The sequence below is a fragment of the Lissotriton vulgaris genome, chromosome 2_1 (assembly GCF_964263255.1).
Source record: "Lissotriton vulgaris chromosome 2_1, aLisVul1.2, whole genome shotgun sequence".
NCBI lineage: Eukaryota > Metazoa > Chordata > Amphibia > Caudata > Salamandridae > Lissotriton > Lissotriton vulgaris.
The window spans coordinates 1,170,798,654-1,170,814,945 of NC_141687.1; the positions used below are offsets into that span (position 1 = coordinate 1,170,798,654).

The 16,292-nt window shown below is 43.3% G+C and overlaps 1 protein-coding gene across 3 annotated transcripts in view; it reads left to right on the plus strand.

Annotated features, from left to right (window-relative positions):
* Positions 1–551: 551 nt before the first annotated feature.
* The window catches only part of WASF2 (WASP family member 2), a 506,607-nt gene continuing 490,866 nt past the window's right edge, over positions 552–16,292 (plus strand). The window contains exon 1 of one of the 3 annotated variants that reach the window (XM_086956878.1): positions 552–725. The gene's annotated coding sequence lies outside the window, so the exon portion shown is untranslated. The remainder of the gene's footprint in view (positions 726–16,292) is intronic. The other 2 variants (XM_086956880.1, XM_086956879.1) reach the window with 2 other exon arrangements.

The window sequence follows — 16,292 nt, forward strand, 5'->3', positions numbered from 1 at the left end:
CTTGCCAAGCCTGCAGGTCTGCTGATGCTGCCACAATTCATTCATTCAAATCTATGCTGGATGTTCTGTTTTTCTTTCCAACACTTCCGCTATCACTACAGCTAATTCTCCCCTCCCAAACACCTCCCACTCCTTTTGTGCTGTTGATGCCAACCTGGGCGCTGCCCATTGCCAACCTAACTAATTGAGATACTCCCACAGTCCAACTTCCCAAGTCCCAATCCCGTTCGTTCCTTCTTCGGCTGCTTAGAGGTCGCTGCCCGGTTCTGCTGTGTTCATGCAGATGGGGTCCCCATTTGAAGCCTGGTGGGCCCCAACGAGGGACCGAGGTACAAATTGACCGTACTAACGAGCAAGAGTGTTTGCGCGGCCCCCTGTGGCTGGACCAGCGATTCCGTGCGGTCTCTTCCGGGGCAGAGAAGCCTGTGTTTCTTCCGGGATGGGTGGATCATCTTTCTCTGGGCGGGTGTTTGTATTTAAACCAATCAAGTGATTCATGGGGCTGTACCGATGCCAAGGCCCTCCTAGGGCCGTCCCTTTGCATGTCAATCAATGTAATCTGGCTTTCCGATTGCCTCTCCCTTCCTTCACTTTTCAAGGCAATAGTGGAAACTAGCAAAGCAGAGGAAATTGGATTTTAGGTCTCTAGCGGGAGACAAGGCCCGTGTTCGGGAACATCAATAAAAGCGAAGCGGGGAGAAGTCCCGGAGAGCATTGGGTCTCAGGTGAGGGGCGCGAGGAGGGAAGGGTGCGGCCTGGGTGGGCGAGGCTGTGCCAGATAAAATGCCACGGGGAGCCCAGGTGTACTTCCTGCCGGTCACCGAGCCACAGGGTAGTGCAGTGACAAAGTTACCCAGACAGATTACCCCGTCCCCAATACTGGGTCAAACTATGCTTCAAAGTGCAGTTTGAACCCCCAGAATCACTGCCAGATACTAAGCCGACATTAACTGGTGTGCGTAAAACTTTATGATTAAAAGGCGCCCGTAGCTTTAGTTCCCTACTCTGTTGAAAATAGACGTCGTCAAAGGGATATTCACTTCCAAAGAAAAGCCTGCCTCTCACACTTTTTGTTACATTATTACATATTGAAGACTACCTCCTACTTTCCTGCCAAACTCTAAAACTTAAAGGCCACGACAATTTTGCCCTACGCATCTGATTGAAAGAGGATCTGCAGTATGTTTCCTTTTTGCAGATATTAAGCCTCACACATGGCTGCCAGGTTTCCCAAATCTATTCGTGATGTGCAGCTCCAGCTCTAGTTTTTTTTTCTTTCATTACTGGGGCGTTCCGTCTTGTTTTATAATGAAATAAACAAGACCTTAAGTCCCAGAATTTAAAGAAAACAAATAATTTACTGGAGCAGGATGTCACGCGTGCACCTGGGAATCTTGACGGGGCTTCACACAGGAAACCAGTGGTCCACTCCACCTAAAGACCGACTTCACGAGAAGTGTATTACGATTACTATCTGCCCGATAGGAACCAATTAATATGGTTGTCAATCCACTCCCTGCCTTCTAGGGCCCTTTCTAGTCTTGCACTTTATACATAGAAATCACGGCTTATTGTTTAATTAGACTAATGGAAGCAAGTAATTATCATAGCAATAATAATACATTCCATTGTCGCACTACAGCACGTGATTGGGAACTGTGTGCCACAGCATGAGGTGGCCATCCTTCCTACAAAAGCCCTGAGTTTTTAACTTTTGAGAAGCTGTGTTCTGCCCTCCCAGATTATGCATTTTCTACAAAATATCATCAGTTGCGAAGTCCCTTTCTGATTTGTTTAAGGATTACATATTAAGTGTTGGTTTTCTTTGTAATGAACATTGATAGAAAATTACCCTGCACATTCATGCGATCGATGGTTCGGTTTGGACAGCAATCCATATGCAAGAGAAAAGCCATGCAAACCGTTACTCCTATATAAATCAATGCTTATAGCTTCACCTTTGACGTGACAACTGCAGATGTAAATAATTTTAGGGACTAGATTAAATGCCCCATTACCCTTAGGGACGAGATTACATGTCCTTTGCCCGTAACACTATGAAACAAGATGACTATGGTAGTAGTACTATTTAGTAATTTGATAATGTTATTTAATTACGTTGTGCTTTTAAGTGTTGTTACTTATTGATATAATTATTGGGACCCTCATTAAGGACTGAGTGTCTGTGTTCTTTAATAGCAGACATAACATTTTTATAGAAAGTTGAAATAATCTTTGAGCCTGCAAACCTGGCTTTAGGTTAGCAGACCAGATGTGAACGATGAAAGAAAAGTTTTCTTTATCAATTTTTTTTATATACATACATCTATCTATCTATATATCTATATATATCTATATATAATGTGCATATGATCCTGCATTTGTGGACTAACGGTGTAGATGACTCTACCTTCCAAAGTTTCATTGACAGGCCGGCTCAAAATGAGGCCCACAGAAACATTATTTTAATGCAACTTTTTTGAACATTACTAACAAGTTTATTTATTTCTTTTATTGATTTATTTAGTGTTTTATAGAGCGCGAACGTGACCTGTTAGGGTATCAGATCGCTTTACAGGGACATCACGTTGTATACAAGTATGAAGTAGTTGAAGAAAAAAAAAACATAAATAGGGGTAGAATGAAGTGAAAGATTTGGGGAATAACAGGGTGTATACAATGTTCAGATCATAATGCAGAGAAATCCAGCAATTACATTTGTGGAAGTACAAGGTCAGTACATGATGAAGAGCAGCCAGTCAGTCCAAACTCTAGCGGCAACAAAAATAAGCAAAGCAGCTGAGCAATGTATGCAGTGCATGATTTATGGGATAAACTTGTCCATTAGGAAGGTTTTACCTTCCTTTTTAGGTCTCGCCTCTCAATGCGCATGCACATTGAGCGGAGCGAGACTATAGGGGCTTAAACAGACTTCAACTAACTGGCGATTTGATGCTGTGCCCGTGCGTTTTTAGATCAATGCGCGTGCACAGCATCAAATCGTCAGCCATCTGTTGCCCAGCTTGGTGCCGCTCCACCCCCTGTGGCATCAAAGGCTTTCACGGCCGGCCGGTCGTACTTTCAGTTTCACGGCCGGCCGTGTCTCCTTATCTTGCTTTGGTGTGAAGCCGCAGGGTCCCTCTGCTGCACTGAGCCAATCTAATCGTGTCACAACTCCGACTGGAGCTGCTTTGCTTTCCACCCGTCACTGCCTTCAGCTGCCATGTATTGCACCTAATTATCTCACTTTAGTTTGAGGCCGCGGGATCCCTCTGCTATACTGAGCCTGTCCAGCCGGCTGGAAGGCTATTGCATGCACACGTTATTTTTTTCGTAGGCTCAGCATTACCCTTGCAGAGCTTTCTATTAAGCTTAACAAGTATTACATGTGCAGGCAACAGTATATTACATGGTGGGGTGATATACCATAACAGCTCCCTCAGGACGCCAAGGTATATATAACTCAGTATTATTTTAAGAATCACAGTTTTGTTGGAGAAACCGTGACCAGCACTTTCAGGATTGGGCACCATTAAAAGTAGCAACTGGTGCCGTGCCTTCTCCCAGGTGCTCCGTTTCCCCAGAGATGTTTTCAGCACGTTCTCTGCTCCACTCTTCCCAGCACATTGTGCACACACACTTTAACACTGCCGGTGCCACTGCATTCCCCCGAATTCCAGACTTTTTCCAGGCAGGGCTCTTTGTTTTGCTTCCACAGAAACTGCGGTGGAAGAACCGGGAGTGCATCTAAAGATAGAACTGACATTAACATTATCTGCCCATCTTTAGAAATCTTTTACTATTGTGCCGCTTTCCCCTGGGTCTGTCTGGAGAAAAATCCTGTTTCAGCTTGCCGAAAACAAGAGAAGGAATCAACACACCTTTTCCAAGTGATTGCGTGCAGAGGGTGTCCTCGGCAGTGCTTTCAACATTATAATGTTATCTTCTTAGAATTCTAAATGCTTGGCTATCTTCTTACAGAGATGCTCTTCTTTCAGTGTTAGTATAATTCAGTTTGAAATCTTCCTTTTCGTTCAGCACTTTGTGGCAGGCTGTGCCGTAATAAATCACAACAACTCTGAATAAGGTTACACTTGCTCGCCCCTCCAATATCATAGCTATTTAGTGGTAAAAGTCTTTTCCCGTCATCCTGATGGAATGGTAGAAACGTAATGCTTCTTGGCAGGCTGGTATACTTCTCCACAGCAGCTTGTTTTCTATGCGGCTGTCTCTTGCTGTGTGGCTGCCTCTCTCTGAGTCTCTGTGCAGGTGGCTGTATCGATGCCTCTTCAAGTATCCGTCTCTCTCTTGCTGTCTCTCTGCTGCTGTTTGGCATTTTGCTACATGGATATTACGACAAATAAACAGATGGAGCGATTTAAAAAAAAAAAATTCAACACAACCCCCTCAGCTGTCGATGACTGTGTGAAGGGAAAGGGGAGGGAGGATTCTCCATTCTCCATTATTCTTCTGTACCTTTGTAATGCCTTCTCTCCTGTCTTTTCTCTCACTCTCACTCTCACTCTCTTCCCTTCTCTTCTTTTCCCTCTCTTTCAGTCTCTCCCCATTCTCTCACTCACCTTCTTTCTCTTCATTCTGTTATCCCGCTCCCACCTCCCCATTTCCACCTCTTTTAATCTCTCTTCATCTTCTTTCACCTGCCCTTCATCCCTTCCTTCCTCAATTCATTACTTGTCCCATTCTATTCATTTCCCTCTTTCTCCTCATCTGCCCTCGCCCATTTCCCAGCTCCACAACACAAAATACCATACCACACATTTACACTTACTAAAACACAATCCCACTCCAGATAATTCCAATACTCTCAATACCACATAAGTACTACCCACATAATTCACAGCACACCATGCCACATAATTCCACTACACAAATCCACTCAATTCCACGCCACAAAATACTACAACTAACAATTCCAATCCAACTCAAAATACAAACTCCGTAAATATTTCAACAACCGTTTGGCCAGGCACGTTAAGCTTAACCAAATACACTCTTCATACATCAACTTGCTGTAAGATTAACAGTGACAGGGCTGCTCCAATTCGCACTAAACTGCAAACAGAATACAGTGTAGCAATCCTGAATCCCTCACCCTCACACCCCCTCACCCTCACACACCACCACTCACCCTCACACCCCCTTACCCTCCCACCCCTTACCCTCCCACCCCCCCACCCTCACATACCATCACTCACCCTCACATACCATCACTCACCCTCACATACCATCACTCACCCTCACATACCATCACTCACCCTCACATACCATCACTCACCCTCACACCCCCTCACCCTCACACCCCCTCACCCTCACACCCCCTCACACTCACACCCCCTCACCCCCCCTCACCGTCACATCCCCTCACCCTCACCCCCCTCACCCCCCTCACCCTCATAATCCCTCACCCTCATAATCCCTCACCCTCATACCCCCTCACACCCTCTCACCCCCTCAGTCACACCCCCTCACACACCATCACTCACCCTCACACACCCTCACCCACCCTCACACACCCTCACCAGCATAGTATAACAAAACACAGCATAGCATAACAAAACACAGCATAGCATAACAAAACACAGCATTGCATAACAAAACACAGCATAGCATAACAAAACATAGCATAGCATAACAAGACACCGCATAGCATAACAAAACACCGCATAGCACAACAAAAAAAACATAGGATAGTAAAACATAGCATAGCATAACAAAACACCGCATAGGATAGCAAAACAAAACCTAGCATAACAAAACACAACAAAGCATAGCACAGCATAGCAAAACAAAGCATAGCATAACATAAAGCATAGCAGAACAGCATAGTATAACAAAACATAGTATAGCATAACATAACAAAACAAAGCATAACAAAACAAAGCATAACAAAACAAAGCATAACAAAACAAAGCATAGCTAAACATAGCATAACAAAACACAATACAACATAGCTTAGCATAACACAGCATAGCATAACAAAACAAAGTTTAGCATAGCATAACAAAACAAAGCTTAGCATAGCATAACAAAACATAGCATAACAAAGCATAGGATAGCATAACAAAGCATAGGATAGCATAACAAAGCATAACAAAACATAGCATAGCATAACAAAACAAAGCATAGGATGGCAAAACTAAACCTAGTATAGCAAAACATAACATAAGATAACAAAACATAGCAAACCACAACAAAACATAGCATAGCAAAACACAGCATAGCATAATAAAACACAACTAAATATAGCACAGCGTAACAAAACATAGTATCGCATAACAAAGCATTGCATAGCAAAACATAGCATAGCCTAACAAAACACAGCATAGCATAACAAATCAAAGCATAGGGTAGCAAAACATAGCATAGCATAACAAAACAAAACATAGGATAGCAAAACAAAACATAGCATAGCATACAGCATCATTCAGCACCACCACAGCATCACTCATTCAAATATGTTCTCTCAATGTTTCAAGCTTTATTACAAATGTCACAAAAAAAGTTAATATTTCACTTCTGTTCTTGAATTTTCATCAAAATAAAATACACAAGTTATTTTCAAAAGTTTAAGCTATTGCCATTATAATTTACTTTTATTTAAGTATTAATTAATTGAAAAAATTAAAAGCCATTGTTATTTGTAATATCAATACATCTAAGTCACGTAAATACAAAACATGTTGCATTACAAATGCTATAGGTGTCACATTCGCGAAAGTTATAACTATTGGCATTGTAAATGACAAAGCTATCAATCTAGCTATTTTAAAAACCCACACATAAATAAAAGAATTGTCATTTACAAGACCAATAGCTCCAACTTTTCTAATGCGAGAACTATTGCATTTCCAATGCTTATTAAATATTGACAGAGAGGGAATTCTTCTGATGAAAGACTGCAGCGAGTTTCAGATTCTTGGTGCAGCCGCAGAGAAAGCACAATTGTACGTTTTATCCTTTTGGAAGCGGGGTGGTTGGAGCACAAAGTGTCTGGCGGACCTGGAGTTTCTGGCTCCTCCAGAAACCATGATTTTCTGGGTGAGAAATGCAGGGAATTTCATGTGTGGCGCTTTGTGGGTGATACATGCCAGTTTGAGTTGGATTATGGCTTCAAGAGGAAGCCAGTTCGGTGCCTTCAGATGCGGTGAGATGCGGTTGAATTTGTTTGAGCCTTTTATGGGTCTGGCGGCGGCGTTGAGACAAGCTTTTAGGGGGGCCTGCAGATCTTGGGCAGGCCTGAAAGGGTTGCAAACAAAATTTGCATATCGCCATTGTCTAACCCAGGGTGGTGTGGAGTGCAAAAAAACGATGGATTTGGGCCCAGATCTTTGGACTGGGGTGAGTGTGTGACATTGATCCACATTCGGTCCATCACCTGTTGTGTTTGCATATTCCGCCCTAAGTGCGCTGGGGATGCCCAGACGTGGGTCCCAGGCAGTCCACACCACTGGAGTCAAGCTAGCCGGGCTGATGAGAGGTGTTACCTCGAAACCGGTCCGGTCCTCGGATGCTTGATTCCGTTCTGGGAAGGACATGGCTTTTGTAGTTCGGACTGGACTGTTCCCATGGGGCACAGGGTCAGAGCTGATTTGCATATCGCCATTGTCTAACCCAGGGTGGTGTGGAGTGCAAAAAAACGATGGATTTGGGCCCAGATCTTTGGACTGGGGTGAGTGTGTGACATTGATCCACATTCGGTCCATCACCTGTTGTGTTTGCATATTCCGCTGAAAGGGTTGAGCATCCGTGTTCGATTCTGCCGATAACTAATGACTGGCATTATTAGGTCTGAGGCATCAAGGAAAGGTTTTAGTTTCCTCAGATAGCTCAGGTGAAACCTGGTAGTTTTAGCCATCAAGTTGATGCGGTCTAGCATATTCAGGTTGCTGTCTAGGATTATTACGAGCGATTTGGCAGATTCCACTATGGTCGGTGTGCAGTTTAGTGCTGTGATCAACTTGGTCCATTCCCGGATGTCAGTGCTACTTTTAGGGGGGGAGATCAGAAGGAACTCTGTTTTTTGTGCATTTAATTTGAGCTGGTTGCAGACGAGCCATTGAACAGTCAGCTTTAGGGCCTCATTCAAAGAGTAGATCTCCGCTAGAGATGAGATTTTGATGTAGATCATCGGCATACATGTGGAAGGAGATGTTGGCGGTACGTAGTAATTCAGCTAATGGTTCAAGGTAGAGATTGAAGAGGTTGGGGAAAAATGTGATCCATGGGGGACTCAGATCGTTATTGGGTAAGGAGCAGATAGATTACTGTTGACTAAGAATCTCTGGGTGCGGTTCCGGAGGAAGGATCTAAACCATTCAAGAACAGTTCCCCCTACTCCCATCCTGAATTCGAGGCGTTCAAGTAGTTTCTCGTGGTTGACTGTATTGAATGCCGAGGATAAATCCAGTAGAATTAGGAGACATGTTTTGCCTTGGTCAAGGCCTTGAAGAGCATCATCCACATTATGGAGACTAGTAGTTTCCATGCTGTGCCCGGAACTGAACCCGGATTGGAATTTGTCGAGCAGATTAAAGTTGGTTGATATCTTGGCTCAGTTCAAGTTGCACACATTTCTCCAGAGCTTTCGCTAGAAGTGGGATTTTGGATAATGGTCTGAAATTGTTTGGAGTAGCAGGATTCAAGGTGTTTCTTTAAGATGGGGACAACTTGGCCGGCTATTAGAGAGTCATGTAATGACCCTTGTAGTAGGGAGGTGTTGATTATTGTAGTCCAAATGGGAATGATCAATTGTGAGGTCGCTGCCATGCAGCTGGAGGGGAGTGGGTCATTAACTGGTGGGGTGTGTGTGTGTGTTTTGTGTGCGTGCACAAGGACGCTCCTGCTGGGATCTATGGCCCAAGGCAAGTGGCGTGGGATGTCGGCGAAGCAAGCCGTCAATCGATCGCACACATAGAAAAGAATATCTGCGCTCCCAGGTTGTGCCGCAGTGGGATTTAATTACATAAGGATCCTCAGATGATCTAAAGCATATAATCGACTCATTCCACATATAGAGTGAGCTACACAACAGACAAGTTGCATGGCATTTTTGCCTCTAGTTTAATTATATAGTGTCATCATTCTGGGACATACTATCGAGATTTAGTTTTATAATAATTTTCAGAATGATCCCCCTGTTAGCACATTGCCTTTAGTCGGGCCGATACCTAAGCTCTCCGGGGGTTATTGTTTTTTTATACACCCTTTCCTTATCTAAGCAGGTATGTGGTATATGGATGCATTGGGGCCAGAGTCACAAAGAGTACTCTTTTACGCACTCTGTATTCTCTTTAGAGTCTGCCTGAAACATCCGACTCCCTAGTAAAAGTGAATAGACCACACTGTTCTTTCCATTTCTACTAAATATATATGAATATTCCCATTTTAAATGTTTTGAGGCCACACTAAGGCATGTAAGATTAAGTAGAAGAGTACTACAGGAGTTGTACTCTGCCTACTCCAAGATACCTTTGGGACTTATTATGAGTTTGGTGGTGCGTGAACGGGACCGCCCACTTCCGCACCGCCAAACCTGTGTTTGAACCACAGGCCAGATGAGGAGTTTTCTCCTGTCTGGCGGGTGGTTCATTGGTGTTCCCACAGCAGTGCCTATGAAATACCCACCACAATTGGAACGTTCAAATCAGTACCGGCATGGCATGCAGCAGTTAATGTCAAGGAGGTACTAGGGTGTATGCACAAGGGTGCACATCATGTTCCACCCTGCATGCGCCCCATGGCGCAGAGGCACAGGGGCGCCTTGTGGAGCTCCCTTTGTTTCCTCACTGAAAAGTGTGGCGGTGAGGAAACTCATGATATGCTTGGCGGAGTCCGCAGCAGCCCATCCAAGTATATGTCGGTCTTAAGATTGCTGCGTCACCGCCAGGGATCTCTGTCGTAATAGGCCAGTTGGAAGACTGCCCCCTCGAGTTCTGGCGGTCTGTGGATGGCCAGACTCTTAATAAGCCCCTGAGTGAATAGGCCCCATTGTGAGGAACTCTGGGCTGTGGGTTCACTGACAGATGTTATGAAGAACGTTGAGGCAATTATGGGACTCCTGAGTTGCTTAGGACCATTTGCAAATAACATGAGGAGCCTCAGCAGCACATAGGCATACTGTGTGCATTCACAGTCCATGGAGAGCTATAATATGTGGCATTCTGGAGAGGCTTAATGTGCAAATGAATAACCAAGATTCTACTCCGTGGTCTCTGTGATAGTTTAGTCTTGTTACTGATGCAGTGAAACCAAGTTGGAACTGTTCAATGCAAGCATTTAAACAAAATAATCTATCTGTCCATCTCACATATCCTCCTTGCTGTTTCCTGCAAGACCCTGAGGGGGCATTGATATGCAGCAAATCCAGCATAAGATCTATACAACTAGTACACAATTTGTTTACTTCATCCTAGTATGTTTTACTTTGGGAAGGAGTTAGGCAATGATGGGTCTTGCCTCTAAGGACCTTGTTCTTATGTATTCTGGAATTACTGTCAGTAACATTGCTCCAGGGAGATTACTGTATAGCGAAGGTCTATTTTTTTAGGGTCTTTGCCATCAGGTAAACGTGCACTTTTGCATCTGGCGTTGGCCAGCACCTTTAGATTTTACTAACATTATATAACTAGTATACTTACTTTTAGGAAATTCGACTGTAAAACAAAAATGCAAACTTAAATTTTTCTTTAGAATGTCTCATGTGCATCCTAATTTGCACAGTCCCTTGCTCTGGTTTGGAAGGCTTGTCCTACTGCGCATATGGTCTTTTGTTGTGGTATTCACCTTTGTCATATGCCCACTGAAGGATGTGGCAGTGGGATAGCCCACATCAGCCATTGGTTACCTTCACTGTGAGTGTCAGTATTTGGGTCTTTCACAGGTAGGACATCTGCATACAAAGTTGTTCCCTTCAGTGCCAGAGACTACTAAGTAATGTGTGCTTTTTGAAATTTTGTGTGTGCATGTATGTATGTATTTGTGTATACAAATATTTATATATATATCCATATATATATATAGTTATCCAAGAGCTTTTATTCTTAGCTCCTACTCAGTAGGAGCTAAGAATAAAAGCTCTTGGATAACTGCAAAGCTGGCCTGGACATTCCTTTCTGTATTGTGTGGAATCGACTTTGGATATATATATATATATATAATATTATATTATATTATATTATATATCTCAACTCCACAGCTTCCCAGTGCCTTGGTGCACTTAAACAGGAACCCGGACACGATAATAAGCCAAAATCAGATTTTCATTTCTTCAATAATATGTGGATCGGTGCATGCCTCATAAAAAATTATTATTGTGTAGGCCTAGCATCCCCCTCAACAATAAAGTTTTACAAAACTCATGACAAAACAAGCATCAATGTAGACCATGCTAGAACTTTTGGCTTTGCCAGTTCAGGTTTCTTCTTTTGGGCATGTTTTCTTTGTGTAATTCTTTCAGGTAATATCTTGAGCAGTTTGCACCTGGAGCATACTAGGTCCATGTGAAATTTGGACCTGAATCAGTTTTCACTCAATTCTGTATTTAACATGCAGATCAGGGAAATCCTGTAAAATGTGTTGGTGGTATGATAGCTCATTTGGATAATGTCCTTGCTGCAAAGCACACACATACCAACCCTTGAAGGGTTATAGGCATAGAGGATCCTTCAGGATTTGACCCTGTGACTGCACGTTACTCACAGGTGCCATCAGGAGCAGTCACTAGCTTGCCAATGTATTATCCAATCAAACGTCACAGGTTCAAAGCCAGTTGAGCTGACACAACTTCATCTATCAATTTAGTTTACACTAGTTGCTATTGACTAGGGAAATAGAAAAATTAGCACTTTGAACACCTTGTGGTCTGGTGTAAGACCGAAGCAAACACAAGGAGATGATGGATGGAACGCTGAAACATTTCAGATCCTCTTCCCCCAGTCATAGATCTGGGTTGAATCCATCATCGTTCTTTAGCTCACTTCGCCACCCCTGTTCAGACCCAGCCATATGCAAATCATTCTTGACCCTGTTCCTCATGGGAACAGTTCAGTCCGAACTTCCAAGCCAGGTCTTCCATGGACCGAAAACAAGCATCCTGGGACCAGTTTCGGGGTATGACATCGGCCTTAGGGGGACGGTGCTCAAATGGTTCACATCCTTTCTTGAGGGCCGCCGCCAGACGATCTGGGTTTCCCAGAGCTCTGCCGAGATGCCGCCACTGGGAGTCGGGGTTCCACAGGGCTCTGTGTTGAGCCCCACGCTGTTTAACATCTTCATGTCCCCTTTGGCGGCCGCGGTGGAGTCTCATGGGGCCCAGATCGTGTCCTACGCCGACGATACGCAACTCCTCTTCACATGCGGTAAAGACCAGGTGTTTGATGGAGAGGGTATTCGGGGCTGCCTGGGAATGGTCTTCGACTGGTTACAGCGGAACAGTTTGAAGGCCAATTCGAGTAAGTCGGAGGTCTTATTCTTCGGCTGTGCCACCGATCCGGAGTGGCGGGAATGGTGGCCGTCTGATATGTGTCCTCCTGTACAGTCATCACTGGTTGCCAAAAACCTGGGAGTCAAGCTGGACAATCAGCTTTCGTTGAGAACGCATGTTCTCGGTCTGGCTGGCACCTGCTGTGGAATTTTGAAAATGCTCCGCAAGTTCCTACCACTGCTGTCTGTGGAGCATAGGCGGATTACTGTGCAGGCTCTCATTGAAGCAAGGCTGGATTACGCCAATGCCCTCTTCCTTGGCCTTCCTGATTATCTGGTCCAGCGCCTGCAGGTGGCGCAGAACTCTGCCGCCCGGGCAATTTTCGGCCTGCACAGGCGAGCTCGAGCTTCCGGGCTGCTACAGATGCTCCATTGGCTGCCTATCCGGAAGCGGATCATGTTCAAATCCCTGACGCTGATGCACAAAGCATTGTTTGGCTCAGGTGCCGGATATCTGCAGCGGAGATTGGCCTTTTACCGTCCAGCCCGCTCCCTGCGGTCTGAATCCCTCTTTATGGCTGTGGTTCCGCGTGTGAGGAAGGCCCGCGCTGGGGGGCGCTCTTTCAGCTGTAAGGCTCCCCAGCTGTGGAATTCGCTTCCGCTGACGCTACGCAGCACCGCCAATCTGCTTCACTTCAGGAAGAGCCTGAAGACCTTGCTTTTTAATCTTTAGGCCTTTTCTGTTTTCCTCTTCTTTTCTGGTGTTTGTTTATCCCGTGTTGTGTTATTCTACTTTGAGCTGCATGTGGAAAGCGCCGGGACACTCTTTTTGAGTAGCCGTGCGCTATATAAACGCATTATAACATAACATAACAACATTTAGCCAGGCTTAGCTTGAGATCCGTGGCAAAGTGAGCACGGGACCCACGTCTGGGCCTACTCTGCCAACTTAAGGTGAACAAAGCAAATACAAGGAGATGGTGGATGGAGCGCTGAAACAGGAAGCTTCTTTCTGTTCCAGAGAAGACCTGGCTTGTCAGTTCGGGCTGGACTGATTTGCATATGGCTTGGTCTGAACTGGGTCGGCGAAGTGAACTAAAGAACGATGATGGATTCAACCCACATCTGCGAGTGTCCGTCCATCATCTCCTTGTGTCTTGTGTAAGACCGAGCCACAGTTGGTATTCACCTACTGTTTATTTGAAACCCTCAGCCTTCTGTATGAATGAAGCATTATTCAATGCAGACAATTTAGAGGTTTTATAAAGGTGTGCGCAACAGGAGGGGCGATCTTGGTGTTGGTGCTGAGAGGGGTATTTGGAAGAATGTTGGTAGGAACTATGTCATCCCTATTCTGGTTCTTGTGCTCAGCAGTGAAGCCCACCTGTCAAAAAAGAACGCATTTGGGACTGTCCTTAGACCACCACCAGCCGCACTAGAATTAACCCTTGATTCCTTTATTGAGAGTGGATGTGTGTTTTCCCTAAGCGCTAAGGGGTTTTGCAGTATGCTAATACGTTTATGTAAAATTGGTTCAGAGAAGTCAACTGCTAAAAAGACAGAGTTTAGTATATTGAACACAAACATCTCAAATATTTTTTAATCATTACCACTAATTTTCAGCCTTTTCTCGTTCAGTCTATTGCCACAACCCCTTTACCCATCACCTAGGTTATAAATAAAAAGATACTAGATTTTGAAGTATTTATTGGTTAATTTTATGTTGGGGTTATTTGTTTTCAACTTTTTAGTTTAACTGTTTGATATTTTTGTTTTTTTATGTTTACAAGACTGGACTACCCTGCCTTTTATCCAGAAGTGTCTAGCCTTCCAAAATACTATTCAATATTTAAGTAGCCCATTTATCTCAAGTGGCCACTTGTTTCTCTTGCAATCCCGCATTTACGTCTTGTTACAGGCAACTTTAATTTTTTAGTGATTTTGTTACTGATATTTTTACAAACTCTTTGTAAGAGAGTGGGCTTTGAATTAGCCCATTTCTGCAATTAGATTTCATGGGGTTTTAATGGTTTTCCATTCTTTGAGCAGCTATCCATCGAGGCTATTGCATTTTGTGGATTGTTAGTTTAATTGTCCCATTTATGTTTCTGTTGTGAAAGCACTCAAGTAGTTATTTTGTTGGACTGCAGAAGCAACCTGCTATACAGTTTGTAATTCAAAGTCAGTGTGTGTTTGATGTGGTTTACTGACATGATGACAACTTAATTTCTGGTTAATTACTTTAGTTTGGTTTGGAAGCTCACCCTCTTTGTCTTCATGACTGGCTAAAGTTGGTCACTGATAACCCTTGAAAGTTCGTTTAGAACTTGCTCTTCACACAGCAATAAACATTCTTACATGTGCAACTAAAATCCATTGTCATAAGTCTAGCAATATTTTACTTTTTATACATTTTTAATGTCATCACTTACAACACAGACTTTATCTCTAATTCGGTTTAAAACTTCTCTTCTATAAGGGTACAACTAAACTGTGCTTATGCAGTCTGCTACGAAAAGGGCTTAAAAGAATCCGAGTGATCAAATCATATTTAAGTAATTTAATGTGTATAGAACAGCACAGCAACACAGCTCCCAGGCTTACAGAGTCAGAGATAAACTGACTGCCTGGAAGCTTAGAATCATAGAGCCTCATTCTAATGGAACTGGAATGATGTACAAGGAACAACACATAAAGATGACGTGATGCTAAGAATATAACATATCTCCCTTATATAAGGAAACAAAACATAAAAGCTAACAAACTAGATAAGAGAAGAAATTATCTAACATAGTCAAACATTCTTGCAGGAATAGATCTCAAACGTGTGGAATCCTTAACCCTATTAGCAATAGATTCATCAGATCTACCTGTGGTTTGAGTGTCATGAGAAGTACGCGGAATAGATAAATCAGACTGCAAGTTACCTTGAAAAGGATTATGGGATGTATCACCAGTCCCATAATTTTCAGGGTATCTAGAAAGCCGTCTGATGTTCCACAACTTGCCATCCTCAGTTATAATAGATTTTCTGAATACTTTGGTGATTTTAATAGGTCTATAAAACTTACTGGAACACTTGGATTGTATACCTGGTTTTTTAATCCTCACCCATTCTCCCACTTTAAAATTATGTTGTTTAGTGTTCCACTTCTTGTCAAACCAATTTTTCTACTTTCTCTGTTTCTCCTCAACTCTTAGAGTGGTATGTACTTTGTCATAAACATTTTTAATATTACCCTCACATTTCTCTTTAAGCCACCAAGGACACATTTTTGACGCAGGATCCCTACCTTTCAACAACCGAAAAGGACTAACTTCTGTCGAAGAGTGTGGTGTAATCCTATACATCCAGAGTCTTTCCCTCAACAAGTGTTTCCACTCACCATTCTCCTTAATTACCTCCGAAATATAATCCTTCAAAACTCTGTTAAATCGTTCCACCTGTCCGTTCTCATGGGGTGCATACAAAGATGTGGTAACATGCTTTATACCCTGACACTTAAGATACTCCTCCATATCATTCGAAATCAATTGCACCCCATTATCAGTGACAATGATAGAGGGACATCATTCTCTAGAAAAAACTTCCTTAAAAAACTCCAAAACTTTATTTGTTGTGGCCATTGGCACCAACTTAACTTCTGGCCATTTTGAGTGGTAATCTACTAACACTAAAGCATAACATGAATCAAATGGTAGATTAAGAAAAGGACCTGAAATATCAAATGCCAGTTTCTTCCAAGGTTCCTCTGGCAGAGTCAGAGATAAACTGACTGCCTGGAAGCTTCGACTCATAGAGCATCATTCTAATGAAACTGGAATGATGTACAAGAAACAACACATAAAGA